This window comes from Bos javanicus, chromosome 8 (assembly GCF_032452875.1).
Source record: "Bos javanicus breed banteng chromosome 8, ARS-OSU_banteng_1.0, whole genome shotgun sequence".
In the NCBI taxonomy this organism is placed as follows: Eukaryota; Metazoa; Chordata; class Mammalia; order Artiodactyla; family Bovidae; genus Bos; species Bos javanicus.
Genome location: NC_083875.1, coordinates 93,439,747 through 93,445,370, shown reverse-complemented (window position 1 = coordinate 93,445,370; position 5,624 = coordinate 93,439,747). Strand labels below are relative to the sequence as shown.

The following is a 5,624-nucleotide window of genomic DNA, read 5'->3' as shown; positions in this document are numbered from 1 at the left end:
ATACATGACTACTGGAAAAATCATAACTTTGACTAGATGGACCTTTTTTGGCAAAGTAATGTCTCTGCTTTTTAATATGCTGTCTAGGTTGGTCATAGCTTTTCTTCCAAGGAGCAAGTGTCTTTTAATTTAATGGCTACAGTTACCATCTGCAGTGATTTTGGAGCCTGAGAAAATAAAGTCTCACACTGTTTCCATTATTTCCACATTTATTAGCCATGAAGAGATGGGACCAGATGCCATGATCTTAGCCTTCTGAATGTTGAGTTTAGTTCTTCTTCACTTTTTGCCATAAGATTAGTGTCATTTTCATATCTGAGGTTATTGATATTTCTTCTGGCAATCTTGAGTCTAGCTTGTGGTTCATCCATCCCCGCATTTCACATGGTGTACTTTGCATAAAAGTTAAATAAGAGTGACCGGTTGGATCTCCTTGGAGTCCAAGGGACTCTCAAGTGTCTTTTCTAACACCACAGTTCAAAAGTATCAATTCTTCGACACTCAGCTTTCTTTATCCTCCAACTCTCACAGCCATACATGACTACTGGAAAAAACATAGCTTTGACTAGATGGACCTTTGTTGGCAAAGTAATGTCTCTGCTTTCTAATATGCTGTCTAGCTTGGTCATAACTTTCCTTCCAAGGAGTAAGTGTCTTTTAATTTAATGGCTGCAGTCACCATCTGCAGTGATGTAGTATCTGCAGGGATGTAGTATAATTAGCAGTATTGTACCAATGTCAGCTTTATGTTTCTGATATTGTCTTACAGTTATATATAGCATGTAACTGTTGTGAAGAAACTTAGTGAAGGGGTCATAAGAAGTACATAAGAACCCTTATGTACTATTTGTGCAACTTCCTTTAGTCTATAATTATTTCAAAATAAAACATTAAAAGTAAAGACTTGATACTTATACTTTAAGTTGTTTATTTTCTACACATAGTATTAGAGAATATATGATTTATACACTTTGGCATAAGTAAATGACAATATTGACTAGATAAAGTAAGAAATAAGTGATGTGGAAAATTAAAGTCTATTGACAAATAATCATGGGTCATTTTTCTAAAGGAAAAAAATATATTGGATTAGGAACCAAGAAGGGTATTTTCTTTAATCTCTATTAACTGAAATTCTCCCTTCTACTCCACCATCTGCACATAGAAAAGCATTTTATTTCTATGATTTCAAATTATTTTCATACTGCACAATTAATAGGACTTCTCCACATATTTTTTTCCTGTTTTATGATCTAGTATGTCTACTTTATGAGTATCATCCCTGCCTTTATATTTGATCATTTTGAACATAATTATTCAAACCTTGAATATATAGGCTTCTCCATATTCTGTAGGGGAATATCTTCCTAGTCTCAAGGCCCTAAGATTTCTATTGTATTTAGGTGAGGAGAAATAAATATGAATTTCTCCCCTAAAATATACACGATGTTTTATTGTAATATTTGCAAACATGTTTAAAATAATAATGTTGAGGGTCAAAAATGAAAGAGAAAACCAGAGCAAAACCTATCAGAAAACTTTAGGTCTTTCAGGTGTCAGATGTATATTTTATACTATACAGATTTGCCGGAGGATACATTATATTGAGATTTACTAGAGAGATATTGTGATACTTAATAAATAAACTGCAAGAAGGTAAAAATATTTAAATACATATTACAAATCTTTATTATTTCATGTTAAATTAAGTCCCTATCATGTAGATCATTTAAATTATTATATTGAATAGAAGCAGTACTATTGGCTGCAATTGTCTGGATCCTCTTAGGAAAACAAAACAAACTAATGCTGTGTGTCTTATGTTTATACATCTGTAAAATGTAATTATCATTTACTGTATCTTTTTTTCAGGAGTGATACTCTTATCCATAGGGCTCATGAAATTGTTTTTACAATCATATGCATGGAAAATGAATACAGTATTTATCAATATTTAAATTATTTTAAAAGGTATACAATTTAAGAATGGAGAAACCTATATATTCCATTTCTCTACTGAAATGCTAACCTAGATAAGCAGCTTTTTTTTCACCATTTTCCTAAATTATACATTTTCCAATATCTGTGACATTAATATATTTACTGATTTAAAAAACATTCATTTGTACTCTTAGAATATTTAAAACAATATATTTTCATTTTACATCAGTGTATCAAGTTACGTATTAAGCCAAATGTAACATTCCTGGACTAGGTTAATATGCAATTTAATTTTAATGCATAGGAGGAAATTTGATATGCTTATTACAGTTTTTTTTAAGAAATGTGTTAATATATTTTTATTCAGTCACTCCAAATCATTCTGATTACTACACAAAAACAAACAGAATTAAATTATGTACAAAGTTTTTGTAATTAATATTCTAATTGTACTTAAAACATAAATCTAGCTTTTTTCCCTAACATTTTGGTTTTTTTTTTAGAAAGCCATTGACTAAATCTGATGTTGTCGTCGTTGTTCAGTCTCTAAGTCATGTCCAACTCTTTGCATTCCGAGGCTCTACAGCATGCCAGACTCCCCTGCCCTTCACAGTCTCCTGGAGTTTCCTCAAAGGTGTGTCCTTTGAGTCAGTGATGCCATCTCATCCTCTGCTGCACCGTTCTATATTTGCCTTCAATCTTTCTCAGCATCAGGGTCTTTTCCAGTAAGCCGGCTGTTCACATCAAGTCGCCAAAGTATTGGAGCTTCAGTTTCAGCATCAGTCCTTCTGCTGCTGAATATTCAGGATGAATGAATATTCAGGGTTGATGTTCTGTAGCTTTGACCGATTCGATCTCCTTGCAGTCTAAGCGCCTCTTATGAGTCTTCCCTGCCACCACAGTTTGAAAACATCAATTCTTTGGCAGTCAGCCTTCTTTATGGTCCAACTCTCACATCTGTATATTACTACTGGAAAAACCATAGATTTGACTATCTTGACCTTTGACAGCAAAGTGATGTCTCTGCTTTTTAGTATTATTTCAAATCTGATGAGATAACCATATTGTTTGCTTTAAACACTGTTTAAAGCAGTTCAAAAGTTTAAAACTGTTTAAAAGTCTGTTTAAAAGTCAGTTCATATCTGACTTTTTCCTTATATTGTACACACTGTTTAAAAGTCAGTTCATACCTGACTTTTTCCTTACATTGTACACACCTACACACAAGCTTAAGCTGTATTATAATACCTTAATCTTTCAGGGTTTAATTGTATTATCTTCTGATATTTCTTGGTAGCAGCATTATTTTTCATTTAGGACTAAAAGTTGATTTCAATTCTTCAATTTGCATAGAAAAATGTATTAGATATACTTTTTTCTCTTTCTCCTAAGTATATCCGGAAATGCCCTGGACATTATATGCAAAGCAAACGTAAGTAGACCCTGAAAGGTAGAGAGAAGACAGACTGGCTAAGGACTTGAGGACATGAGGAATAGCATGATGATAAGTTCTTTGAGCTTCATTTTGGTCTGTTGTACTGCAGTGTATGCTAAGTCACTTCAGTCATGTCCGACTGTTTGTGCCCCTGTTGACTAGAGCCCACCTTGAAGCTTAAGAAGCTGGAAACTGGAAATGCCATTGAGTGACAGTATCCCTCTTTCCAAAAAAAAAAAAAAAGCCCCAGCAGAAACCTACAGTTATCTCAAAAATTCTATAAAAAGTTTAAGGTAAAAAAAATTAATTAGGCTCATTTAAATATTTGACTGAAAAAAAGTTAATGTCTCATTTTACTTGTTTGTTTCCATAGGTCTTATTAAACAAAGTATTTGGTGTCAACAAAACAATGAATTTGTTCAACTAACATTTTATTGAAAATTATATTGAGATAATTTTAGATTTACATGATAATAATACATAGAGATGCCATGTACTCTTTAGCAGTTTTCCTCAATGGTAACATTTTATAAAACTATAATGTAACAAAGACGCTAACATTGATAACATCCACTGATCTTTTTCAGATTTTCTCAGTTTTATTTGTACTCATGTGGGTATGTATTGTTTAGCTTTATATAATTATATAATGTTAATCACATGTCTGCATCAAAATAAAGATATTGAGCAGTTCAGTTGTCACAAGGATCCCTCATGTTACCCTTTTATAATTGCAATCATCTTTCTTCCCCTACCCAGATTCTAACACATGGCAATCACTAATCTCTTATCTATTTCTAAAATGTTATCATTTTTTAATATCATATAAATGGAATACTACAGTAGTAATCTTTCATATTGGCATTTTCCCCCTCAACATAATTCCCTGAAGATTTATTAAAGTAGTTATATGTGCAATAGCACATTCCTTTTTACTCCTCTGTAATATTCTATGTTATGTATATATGTATTGAAGGTCATCTGGTTCTTTCCAGTGCTGAGTTATTAAAGCTAAAATTTCTATGAACATTTGCATACCTAAGTTTTACTTCCTTGTGGAAAATGCCCAAGAGTATGACTGCTGAGTCATCGGATGGGTTCGTATTTATTTTTATGAAAAACTGCCCAATTATCTTCCTGAGTGGCTATACAATATTACATCTCCATCAGCAACGTATGAGTGATTCAGTTTATCTGCATTCCTGCAAGTGTGTGATGTTCTCACATTAAAAAAAAAAATATATATATATAGACATTCTGAAAAGTATGTTGTAATAATCTTATAGTTTTAATTTGTATTTCCTTAATGGTATTTATTTTTCACTTAAGTCTATAATCCATTTTGAGTTAAATTTTATGTAAATTTATGAAAGTTAGGTCAAGGTTCTTTTTTTCTCTAATATATATCCAATTGCCCCAATATCAGTTGTGCCAACTATACTCCCTTCATTAAATTGCTTTTGTATATTTGTCAAAGCTCACTTGAGCATATTGGTAGATAGTATAAGCCTTCCCTGGTGGCTCAGATGGTAAAGCATCTGCCCACAATGCAGGAGACCCAGGTTCAATCCCTGGTCGGGAAGATCCTCTGGAGAAGGAAATGGCAACCCACTCCAGTATTCTTGCCTGGAACATCCCATGGATGGAGGAGATTGGTTGACTACTGTCCATAGGGTCGCAAAGAGTCGGACACGACTGAGTGACTTCACTATTCACTAATTTCATAAATACTTTTAATGGTGTCAGAATTATATAAGATGCACAGGATATTGAGGTGAGCCAGTCATAATTTTTTTTCTTCAAAATACTCAAAGTGTTATAGGGGCAAGGAACTTAAGAAGACATGACAGAATATAAAAGATTCTGCATTTGAAATTTGTATCATTATATTTTGGGGCTAAATGGAGGAAGGAGACAATTCTGTGTAAAGAGGGAACTTTCAGGAAGGGCACTGATGAACCTGCTAAAAAAATAACCAGTAAGTGGATAGAGAAAGCACTTCAGGTATAAGAAGAAAACAATATTTATAAAGGGTTTAAATATGAGAACTTAGAACTTTAACATTATCTGGGGCATTAGGAGAACTGCATAAAGTTTGGAATGGCCTAAGCATAGAGTGCAAGAAGACCCGATGAGATGTGAGACTGGAAACTTAAGAAGACAGACTATGGAAGACCTGCTTAACATTCTAACAAATGTGGCAAAAGGGAAATATTAAAAATTTTTAAGCTAGTGAGTGACACAATCA

At 33.0% G+C, this 5,624-nt stretch overlaps 1 non-coding gene across 1 annotated transcript; it reads left to right on the top strand.

Annotated features, from left to right (window-relative positions):
- The first annotated feature begins 4,887 nt into the window (after positions 1-4,887).
- On the top strand, positions 4,888-4,959 carry TRNAC-ACA (transfer RNA cysteine (anticodon ACA)). Its single transcript has one exon. It is a non-coding gene; the product is annotated as a tRNA-Cys (tRNA).
- The last annotated feature ends 665 nt before the right edge of the window (positions 4,960-5,624 follow it).